We start from the raw sequence: 12,723 nt of genomic DNA, 5'->3' as shown, positions 1-12,723 counted from the left end.
CCTCTGGGGTCATAATAAGGCAAACGTGAAAAACCATATTCACCTTACAAAAACGGGCTGTTAGAATAATTTCAAACAGTACAAGGCTAACACCTTCCAAACAGTTATTGCAACACTTAAATATTCTACTCTTACCATGCCTTATATAAAAAAGTGTTGTTAATATAAAAATGCACATTGATAATTATAAAACCAACTAAGATCCTCATTCCTACAATACAAGAATGTGCAATGACATCCACATAAAAAGAGTAAACAAGGCTTTTAACACAACAACAAACCAATATTCAGGGTACTATTTTGTACAACAAATTTCCAACTCAGCTAAGAGAAATAAAAACATTGTCTACATTCAAGGAAACAATATTTAAATTCTTAATGACCAACTGCTATTACAGTATAAATGAATACCTGCCCTTGTAGCAAGTAACTACATTCATTTACTGTAAGTTAATAGTACCACAAATCAAATGCTTGTCACAGCCTCAATGATAATTTTTCGGAACAAAAGTGTTAAATCAATTATTTACTTGTAATGCATTTCATGTAAACGATCCTTCTCATACTTTTATATTGTTACAGTAATCAAAGTTGTACTGCCCAAAAATATTGTGATGGGTACAATGAACCATTGTAGTATGTAGGAAACTGTACACCCTTATCTTATTTTTGTTATACTATGTTCTTTGACAAAATCCATACAATGTACATTGTCGCTGAATGAATAAACTACTACTACTGATACTACTACTACTACACAGAATGTTGATTTTGGGGGAGGGGTGGCTATTTAAAGACAGGCACAAGAACATTATGTGATTTATAAAATTACTCAATGTTTTTAAATTTTGCTAAGTTAGATTTCACTATTTTGTGTGGACTTGCGGACTTTACTATTATCTCATTTATGAAAAATGCTTCAGGTTAATAAATGATAAAAGCATGTGGAACATCATTACCTTTTTGTAGTCTGAAATCCCCTATCTACAAGTAGGGCATCTATCCTGAAATCCATATTTTATGATCTTCAGTTATCCAAAATCTTAATTAGTGACTGAATTAATCAGTGAGAGTTGTTCTCTGATTCAGAAAAAAATATAGCAAAAAAATTATGTCTTCTAAGTTCAAAATCTTGCCGATATTAAAGCAAAATAGGCCATTCAAATTATGAGGGTCCAAACATTAATTCGCCATAACATTTAATTTCTGAGCCTTCTAATGAAAATATGCCATTTTAATCAGGAAGATAAATACAAACAATTGAACAATTTTAAATGGCATTTCACATAAATAAAAATTTTACATATTCCTGTATATCTTACATATCGCATGTATGACAGCAATAAATACAGAATGAAAAAGTGAATGAATTTCAGTTATTCATGTGGGCAGAAAACACAACAGTTGGAGTATTTTACAACTTGCTACATCTCTTCACCCTCCAACTGAATTAAACAGACTGTTATTGACAATTAGCTTACTGGATAATTCAGTGGTCTATAAGAGTCTATTACATGTCTCAAAATACATAAAAAAGAAACAATGTTACCATAATGCTTTAAACTAATTTTCAAATCAGGTATCCTAAATAAATGTTACCTAACAGCTTCCCCTGGCCATCTTATGACATAAAATTTTACAAAATTTCTAAACATACAAGTGCATAGCATTATATGTACATAACTATAATATTTCAAAACACATTTATATCAGAGAACTTCATGGGCCATAACTTATTCTTCATATTTCCCAATTTTTTCACTGTGTTAACACAGTTCATTACTCATTATTGGCACCATCTTCACAAAAACCACTCTCACGGTTTGCTGTAGGTCCTTTCTGTGATTTCTCCTTCAAATTTTCACTCACGTCCATTGTATTGTATTGTACTGATGCAAAGTGGTGTTCAGCATTTACAAACAAGGATAGACAAACAAATTTCCTAAATTAGTGCACTAGTAATTTCTATCTCTCTATTTCTAGTAAGAATGATTATTCATTAATTGGAAATTTACTTATTATAAATGAACATAACTGTTAGTATAATGTCACACAGAAAATTTACAACAACACATGTATATAAATCAAATGAGAATGGAAGCTGCTTTATTTACTCAACTGGTCTCCTCTGACTCTGGCCAATTAACCTTCTCGAAATGAAGTTAGTGAAATACTCTGCATGTTTAATTTCTGTTAGAAAATAACAACATCAAAGAAATGAACTGTGCAGCATTTTATATTAAACAAGTCACTAAATAAATTAGTAATTCACATAGCTTCATTAAATAATTTTTAGTATTTTATCGTTTTTTTTATAAAAGAATCACTCTGTTTCTGACAACAGTGCTGTAATGTCCAGCAGCTTCTCAACAAGTAATGTCATATTTCTCGGGCATGTCATCACAACAAAAGAACATTCTCTTGTATATCATTTCACTTTCCAATTTATCAATGCTCATTATACTGCTTATTTATTCCCTTACAAACATGTTGACTGAAGAGATACTTTTGCAAAAGAAACTATTACAATGACAGGGTCCCTAACTATTGCTGTTTCATATATACTTCATAGTACTTCATATTCACTTTATATTTCACCAAATCATTATTATATACTTCTCCATTACATAATACATTGCTGCTTCATATATTTCATTCTGCTTGGCTTTATACAAAAAAAAAATGACTCTATTTGATAGTTCTCAACAGCAACCACCCACATTAACAGCAAGACGTTACTCTCTACCACATAGCAGAGAAAAACTTATTCAAATGATCACTTTATTTTCCTCGTGTCTGAAGAGCAAGTCTCTGACACACTTTGTTCTCACTGAAATTTAGTGTATGCAACATTTATTTTTACTCCAATATTCTTAATCTTGGTCTGAAAGACTTATAATATGGTACACACGTATTGAAAAGATGAACTTTCATACAGACAACTGAACGTAATTACATTTTACATTGGACCAATGGCTTTCTGGGTTAACTGCTTCTCAAAGCTAATTGGACCATCACAATTATAAACAATTCAAGAGTAAAAAAAAATTTTTTTTTAGTACCATAAATATGTTCCATTAGGTGGGCTGTACTGAGTGAGCTAATATGAATGTTGTCTATTAGCCACATTTGCAGATATAGATAAAAAACTGAAATCCACTAGTAAGAGTAATTTATTTTTGCATTTAACAATTTCTCCTACAGTTTTACTTGTTTGACTTAGGTTAAGTGTTTATTGCTTTATGACACTCCATGAAATATGAGCTGTGGATGGAGTCATTTTCCTTTCATGTTGAAGATTGTTGATAAAGTGAAGCTGGAATTAAATGTATCAGTAAAATCTGCGGTTAAGGGGATTGGTTCAGTTAACACCAAACAATTTTATACAAACATCTAATAAATTACATAAATGTAAGCTTTGCACTTTCAAGTAAAATCCATTTTTCATGCAGTTTCATTTACTTTCTGTTGGAAAATGCCTGAAAATTCACCTTTATGTTGACCTCTAAAGGCTACATATAGGAGTGCTTGTTCTGATTTCATGAGTAATTTCAAAGAAACATATTCTAGTGCCCAAGAATTACCACATATAACATTACAGCCCTTGTTGGTTTATTGGTCCATCTTTAAGCAATTTTCATGCAGTTGATGTCGTCATTTTACATACACTATATAACTACAAAAAAAGTCATACATTTTTAACATTCTGAACGAGTAAATATGTTTTATACTGCACACGTTTAGTAGTCATTAAACATAAATGTGTCATGCAGAATGACAAAAGGAGATACTGTATGTGTAACACAATACACATGCTAAGAAAACATTTTAACAAATATAAATGAAACAGGCTTAATACATGTTAACCATTGGGAAAATGCATTATGTAAATAAAGCACAACAGCATGGTACAATAACATTTTCAGAAGAACTTATGTAATAGGGTGGTCATGTCATACAGCAGTTAGCTATTGAGTAAAAATACATTATGTAAATAAAGCACAACTGCATGGTACAATAACATTTTCAGAAGTGCTCATGTAATATGGTGGTCATGTCATACAGCAGTTTTAATAGATTACATCATTTTTATTACATACTGTAAATTCTTCTATTGTATAGGATGCTTTTTGTCCAAGCCACCTTTTTGTAATATTTTTGAAGACATTCAATGATACACTGTGTGCTGTAGGTGGTAGCATGTTAAATAATTGTATCCCTGTGTATGTGTAACTGTTTTGGGTTTTTTTAAGCCTAGCAACTGGTGTAGCATTTCCTTTGGTATTTACTGCCTCTGACATTTGGAAAGGCTTTAGTGTTAGTAGTATCAAACATATCAGTTCACACACATTTTATGCCTATGATTTTTTATCGTCTTACATACCAGACAGACATCTCCCAATTTGGCAACAAATAACAAATATTTCACTGGGAGAACATGCAAGCACATCTGCAGATGACAACGTTAAGAATCTTGGACACCAGCCAGAAGATAAGCAAACAGAAATTACACATACATTATGAGTTTGGCAATGTACTAAGACAGGTGCAAGGAAAACAATGAGACATAGAAGGAAACGAAAACAAACTGTCCTTAATAGTACAACAGTTCATCTATGGACAGACGCAGCAGCAGAAGACAGAAGAGCACAGCTATTGCCAAAAAGGCATAAATTAAATTAAGTATGCCAAATACTGGCAGAAAGCAGCAGTAGCTGTGAAGATCCTGATCATGTCCAGTACGTTGATTCCTTTGATGCTAACTTGTACACAAGTGGCTTTGAAAATATTGAAACAGTGCAGAAAGGTGACTTCATTGTAGTTAAGGTACAAGATAAAACTGCCACAAGTAGTCACAATTATTTGCTGGAGTGATTAAAATGTATGTTGACGACTGTGAAGTAAAATTATGTAAGACAGTAGTTTATAATACAAAATTTGCAGCTGCAGAAAAAGAAGAAGATACCTTTGTTGCGTCAAATGAAATAATTACCAAACTATCCAACGCACTAGGTCTCACTATGAAGACACGATTTGGTTCCGGAATAATATCACTAAACTCAGTGTGCACTAGTTTTATTATTTCTATCATTTTTTTCATTAATATACTCATAAATGTGTGTTTATCATTGTTACAAAAGTTGTTGCAATTTTTTGGTATTTATGGTCAAGTAATTCATTTATTTAATTCAGAGGTCCAATTAACACTGTAATATGGTCCAGGTTCCAACTGTTGTCTGCTACATACCTGCAGAGCAGCAAGTTATGTATTTAGCTTTTTCTGTGCTTTCTTAGGAGTCCTGGGGTGTGAAGGATGTTTAAATGCTTTGGTGCAGATGCAGGAGAAGCTGGCCACAGTTTGCGAACAGCTGAAGGTACTTTTGGCTACAGTCAGCGATCCTGAGTCTGCTGCCTTGAGGTGTAGCAGTGGTGGATCATCCGATATATCACATGGGAAACTTCAGGTGTCACTTGTTTGACCCACAGGCTCTGCTACTGAGGCAGCCTCCAGATGGCCTAGCAAGGGGTGTCCGCCTTGACTGCAGTGAGAATTGTGGGTGATAATGCTTTCACATCAGTCTTTCAGCAGGGTCTGAGCAGGCAAATGGGGGTTGGGGTTTGCTGTGTATTGGGATCTCCACAGTTAAGTATGTTATAGAGCCTCATAGAGAAATAGCATTCAGGGCCTGCAAGAAAGCCAATGTGTACTGAATACATCTGCCAGAAGCCCACATCCAAAAAAGTGGAGGAATCCTTGCATGCAGCTATCAAGCATGCAGGCTGCAGTCATCTGTGAGTCCTGGCTGGTTTTGGCACCAATGATGCCTATTACATAAGTTCTGAGCCTATCCTCAGTTCATACCAGTGGCTTGTGGAAGTGGACAAGCCTGCTGGCCTCGCCTGTGGGGTGCAACCAGAGCTGGCAATTTGCAGCATTGTTTCCAGAGGTGATTGGGTTCCTTTGGTTTGGAGACCAGTGGAGTGTCTCAACCAAATGCTATGTTGGCTCTGTGATGATCTGGGCTGCAGATTTCTGGAGCTATGTTATCGGGTGGAGAGTTGTAGGACTCCTCTTGACAGGTCAGGGGTGCACTACACAAAGGTAGGAGCTACTCGGGGAGCAAGAGTATTTGTGGAGTGCACAAGGGGTTTTTTTAAAGGCTAGGTGATAGTTTGTATTTGTATTTCCATTTTATTTGTCTCATAACATACATTTACAAATCTACTGATGATGCTGTACAGGAGACACACAAATTTTAGCCTTACGATGTACATAATTACACAATTCCCTACCACAATTTTTACCAGTACTGGTTGATATTGTTTTTCTTATGATGTGATAGTACATTATCTTTACATATGTGTACAATATTATGCACAATGCCATAATATTAAACAATCACACTAGTCAAATGATGATTTCATCATTCATAAATTCCTCAGTTGAATAGTAGTATTTTCCACCAGGAGATCACATAGTTTTCTCTTTAGCGAACCTATCTCCATCGTCAGTACATCTCTACCCTTGAGTTTATTGTAAATGTTCAGTCCCATGTACTAGGGTGTCCATTGGTAGAGTTTCAAGAGCTGTTGTGGAAGCATGAAATTATCTTTGTGTCTAGTGTTGTACATATGTTTGAAATGGTTTTCTTCCCTTAGCTCAGGTTTATTATGTAAAAAGATGATAATTTCAAATATGTACAGTGAAGGGATAGGTAATATTTTTAGGTTATTGAATAATGGGTGGAAGGATGTTCTGGGAGGGGCAGCACACATTTTTCTAACAACTCTTTTTTAAAGTAGCAGGATTCATGACATGTAGCTTGAATTTCCCCAAAAAATTAAACCGTATCTAATTACAGATTCAAAGTAACTATGGTTCATCATTGCAGCTTACGTCTGTTATACCAGATCCATTGCAAAGGCAAGGCTGTTTAATGTTGCAGTTAATAATCTATATGTGCTTGCCAGCTTAGATTTTTGTCCAAGTTTAATCCCAAGAATTTAAAGGACTGAGCTTGGTCCATAACTTGATTTTTATATACAATACTGAAGTCACCGATTTTTGATTGATTGGTTCTAAATTGTGTAAACAAGGTCTTTGAAAAGTTAAGTTTATGGCCATTATGTTGAAATCATGTATCTAGGTTGTTTAGTGTGTTTATAACACCATCCAGAATTTCTCCCACATTTTGTTTTTCAAGGAATACATAAGTACTATCAGCAAACATGACTGGCTAGGCACTGATATTAAGAAACTAGACCAAACTCCATCTGAACAGGCATTGGAATGCCCAACGGTACCGACCGGCCGCTGTATCATCCTCAGCCCACCAGCATCACTGGATGCGGATATGGAGGGGCATGTAGTCACCCCTTCACTCTCCCGGCAGTATGTCAGTTTATGAGACCGGAGTTGCTACTTCTCAATCAAGTAGCTCTAAGTTTCCTTACAAGGGCTGAGTGCATCCATCCAAGTGCTAGCCTATTCCGACAGTACTTAACATCGGTGATCTGATGGGAACAGGTGTTACCACTGCAGGAAGGCCATTTGCATTTTACTAAGAGGTAAATCATTTATGTAAAAGAGAAACAATGTTGGCCCTAAGATTCAGCCTTGAGGGACTCCTTGTGGTATTGTACCCCACTGAGATGTGTAATTTACGATGTTAGATGTTATGATTACCCTTTGCTTCCTGTTTGTCTGATAAGATCTGAGCCACTGCAGAGCATTTGGTCTGACGCCATATCTGTCTAGTTTATGAAGCAGCATGAAGTGATTCCCAGAATCGAATGCCTTTGCAAGGTCGCAGAAGGCACCTGCTACTTTGTTGCTTTTGTCTAGTGATGAGCAGATTTTTTCAATGAATTCATTAACAACACTCATGGTGCTTTTCCCTTTTGGAACCCATCCTTGTTTTTAAGAATAAAACCATGTTTCACAATAAAATTTATTATATGGACAGCAGCTATTTTTCCAAATACTTTGTATAGCACTGGGAGGATAGAGATGAGGTGGTAATTTCACATACACACTATTGATCCTTTTTTGTGCAGTGGTTTTACCTCTGCATACTTAAGCACATCAGGGAAGTTTGCTTGCTCAAATGACTGACTGATTATTAAGGACAGAGGGTGTGCTATTTTATCAAATACAAATTTAATTACTTTGGTGGGTATTTGATCCCATCCTGGAGCATTTTTGTTTGTTAATGATAAAATAGCATTTTTACATCTTCAGCTGAGATTTTACTAAATATCACAAAGTGGTCACTATTATTGTTTAGGCCAAAGCAATTCACACTGTTTTGATAAGTAATCACATTTACACCAAATTTTGTTACATTTATGAGAAACTTATTAAAACATTGAGCTATTTGAGAAGAGTTTGAAATAGTAACGTTGTTTTGTATGTTTTTTGAAATTTCCTGGTGGTTAACTGTTGTACCTAATTCTGATTTAATGAAAGACCATACTGCTTTAGTTTTATTCTAATGTCCTAAAATGCGTGCAAGGGATAAGTCCCTGCAGACGCGCTATCCTCTGTGCCCACGGTGGCTCAGATGGATAGAGCGTCTGCCATGTAAGCAGGAGATCCCGGGTTCGAGTCCCGATCGGGGCACACATTTTCAACATGTCCCCAATGAAGTACATCAACGCCTGTTTGCAGCTAGGGTGTCCATTTAATTATCATTTCACTTGTAATTGAATTAACAGCAACTCTTACAAGCGTACCTTCTACATGAAGAATAGAAATCTTTACAAAACTGACTCATTCCTCATATGATTTGTTCACTGCATGAAATAGAAACAAACACTTTAAGTATCAATGAGCACACTGTACCACATAGTGTTTAGTATTGCAGTTTTGGACAACCTGTTTTTCCAGTTGGAAATTAAGTTTCTTACAAAATGCTTTCTTTAATGTGCACTCCTCTCATATTTAGTTACATGGGTAGCAACATTTTATGTTTAATGCCTTATTACGAAGCTTCTCTTCATCATTAGGGATTCTACAGTTGGCCAGTGAAAAGCTAAACACACTATATAACATTACTGACCTGGTTATATCGCTGGTATTCTTTGGTAATTTTGAAGTCTCATTCTCTGAAATTGGTTGCAGATTTAACCTAATATTTAAGTGATGGGCATGACACCATTGATTTAAACTTGAGATTACTTCACATTTCTTAGCACCAAAACATATAATGATGAATATTGACTTCTGCTATCAACTATTTTTATAGTTCAAGTAAACCAAGTCAGCTACTACGCTTGATTAACTCTAAACAGCAGCAGGTTCTTTCCATGATGAAGTCATCATTCAAGTCTACAAAAAATAGATCTTCACAAAATAGCATTTGATAGAACTCCGTCACTGAAGCTTTACTAACACTTTAATGCAGAGATGTTACATGGACATCTACAGCCAGATTTTCCAAACAAGTGCATGAAATAATCACACTCAGTGAGTGTAACAATAAGATCTGCTCATGTTAGTGACTTTGACATTGAAATGTGGAATGGATGAGTGCATGCTATGAATTTTTACAGTGAGATATTAAGATGAAAATAGCTAATCAAGACTCTGCCAAGGAGAAGTTACTGTAACAATTACTGGGAGCAAAATTCCTACTGCTATATAAAGAGGACAATGTCAAAATTAGTGGCAATGACATTATGGGAAGCCAAGTAATAATTTGGTTTATCTATGTGATAGATGATTGGGAAGTAAATAAAGTTGGGTGGAATATTTTATTAGTACCAGATGCACTGCTGTGGGAATTTACCGAGCTTCTTGGAAATTTCACAGGATGGTAGTTTTCTTAATTGCCAAATTACTCTGATAAAATTATTTTCCAGTTCAGAAAAATTAGAGCAAGAAAATTATAACTACAGTTATAATGTCATAAACATACTTAATGGTCCAAATAATAATATTTTCTGGGTGGTGGAAACTTTAATTACGAATAACTTTTTAGTTAATGAATTTTCAAACATAATAAAATGGTCACTGAAAGAGTTAAATGAGGACTTTCAAATAATTTATATCATTCTGGAAATGAACGATTGTTACCTCACGATGTGTTTCTGCATATATGGCTCTTGAATAAAGATTTCTCTTAAAGGAACATGTACAGTGAGAAATTAACTATATCATTGGCATTAGCAGAACTCCAACCGATGAAAAATGAATTTTACTGACATGCCACTCAAATACGAATTTGGGTGCTTTATGTAAATGTGATACATCTACTACCAGCATAATACAAAAAGGAAGTAAGAAAGTTATGTGAGGAGTAGAGTTATAGCAAATTGCGTTATCCACACTTGCTAAGTTTCAAGTTGCTCAGCTGTACAGTGAAACATGTCTTCTACTGCCCCCACCTCAAAAAAGTGAGTCTACAGTTCTCAAATCCAAAATGTTGCATGTAAATCAGTGTTTATGAAGTTACTCTTGATTGCTTTAGTACTGCAGATAAGCTAGCTGGATTATGAAAACCACCAAATTTGGGAATCTTTAACCTAGCATACAGATGCAAGTTTTTGAGGTTAACACAGTATTTAAAATAATAATAAAATGCTGTAAAATAATAACAGAGCACTTGCTTACATAGTACACAGATCTACAAAAGCAAACTTAGCGATAGTGGCACGCAAGGACAGTCAAATTAATATGAAAAATATGGGAAAAAAGTAAGTAAACTATCCATTAATACAGAAGTAATTGTCATAGTTGTTACATGTATTCCACTGTAAGGCAAGGTGGTCAATGTATTTATGGAAAACTGTTGGCAGTTGCATCTGGAAACAATTGTACCAAGGCATGCACGTCTTTATCTGAAGCAAAGGACAGCCATAAATATCTTTCTTCGGGGCTCTAAAAATATGGAAATCATATGGGGAGAGATTGGGACTTTACAGAGAAAATGTAACGGTTTTCCCAGCAAAACATCTGCAGCCCACACTATACAACCTTAGCAGGCATTTTATTGGCAGGTTGCTTCAACTATGCTGCAGAGTTTTGTCTGGGAAGCTTTCACACAACCTCCATACAATCCCAGTCTCATGTGATTTCCATATTTTGGGAGCCCTGAGGAAAGACTTTCTTGGCCATCCGTTTGCTTCACACCAAGAGGTGCACACACAGGTACAGTCATGGTTCTGTAGACAACTGCAAAACATTTTTCCATGAAGGAATTGACTATCTTGTCTCGCAGTGGCATAAATGTATTCACAGCTATGGTGATTACTTTTGAAATAATAAACAGTTTACTTACTTTTTTCTCATCAGTCTTGTTTTCATTTGATTGCCCATTATACATGGAGCTTTCATCTCATGTACTCTTCCTCAAGTTTTGTATCAGTGTAGCCAAACACACTACAAAAAAAGATGAATGTAACACGGTTCAGATCCCATCAAGAGCCAATCACAAAATATTTTGATTTCATTCATGACTTAAATTATTTTCTAATTCTGGTATGTTGACTCAATGGTAAATCTATAGTGGCAGATTCATGATTAGGTGGGGTTTCTTAATTAACACATACTAATATAACAATGAAAACAATAAATTAGTGATAAAATTATTTAATTAGATAGATAAAATATCTACTCACCAAATGCTGGCAGAACACACACACAAAACTGTTGTGAGTGGCAAGTTCTCAAAGTCAGTGGCTCCTCCTCCAGGCAGAAGGGTTAAAGAGGAACGAAGAAGTGTGAAGCAAAAGGACTGGAGAGGTCTAGGAAAAGGGGTAGATTTTGGGAAAGTCACCCAGAACCATGTGTCACAGGAGACTTACTGTACAGGATGAGAAGGAAAGACAGACTGTTGACAACTGAATTGGACGAGATTTGAAAATCTGAGAGCTTAAAGGCAGAAGACAGGGTAATATGCAAGACAGAGATTACTACTAAAACATCATGCATGAGTTAATAAGCATGAGAAGCTAAGTGCTTTGTACGTAACAGAGGTGGGGGGGGGGGGGGGGTGAAAAATAGATATGAAAGACAACAAAAGATGTAGAAAACTAAAATGGAGTGAAGCAAAGAGTAGTTACAGTGAAGAAAAGCTGAGAAGGACGATATTAATGTAAATTAAGGTCAGGTGGGGGGCAAGAACCAAGGACATGTTGTAGTGCTAGTTTCCAAATGCGGAGTTCTGAGAAACTGGTGTCCAGTGGGAAGAATCCACATGGCGCACATGGTGAAACAGGCATCAAGGTCATGAATGTAATGTTGTAGAGCATGGTCTGCAACAGGATATTGTGAGTTGCCAGTACATACCCTGTGCGTATGACTATTCATTGTAATTGATAATTTGGTGGGAGTCATGCCAATGTAGAAGATTGAACAGTGTTTACACAACAGCTAGTATATGGTGTGTGTCGTTTCACAGGTGGCTCTCCCTTTTTTTTTTTTTTTTTTTTTTTGCCAGTTACAGGGCTGTTATAGGTGGTGGTAGGAGGGTGCATAGGGCAAGTCTTGCAGTGGGGACGGTCACAGGGGTAGGAGCCATACAGTAGCAAGATGGCTGCAGGTGGAGCAAAGGGTCTGACAAGAATGTTGCAGAGATTTGGGTAGGGGGGTGTTGGAAAGCTATTCTAGGTGTGGTGGGCAAAATGTCAGACAGGTCATCATTTTAAGAAGTCTTGGCCCAGTCAAAGTAGCTGATTAATGTATTCCAGAGCAGGATAATACTGAGTCACCAATAGTGT

At 35.8% G+C, this 12,723-nt stretch overlaps 1 non-coding gene across 1 annotated transcript; it reads left to right on the top strand.

Moving 5' to 3' along the window:
• The first annotated feature begins 8,548 nt into the window (after positions 1–8,548).
• On the top strand, positions 8,549–8,623 carry Trnat-ugu. The gene has a single exon. It is a non-coding gene; the product is annotated as a tRNA-Thr (tRNA).
• The last annotated feature ends 4,100 nt before the right edge of the window (positions 8,624–12,723 follow it).

This window comes from Schistocerca piceifrons, chromosome X (genome assembly GCF_021461385.2).
Source record: "Schistocerca piceifrons isolate TAMUIC-IGC-003096 chromosome X, iqSchPice1.1, whole genome shotgun sequence".
NCBI classification, from domain to species: Eukaryota; Metazoa; Arthropoda; class Insecta; order Orthoptera; family Acrididae; genus Schistocerca; species Schistocerca piceifrons.
This window is presented reverse-complemented; position numbering and strand designations above follow the sequence as displayed.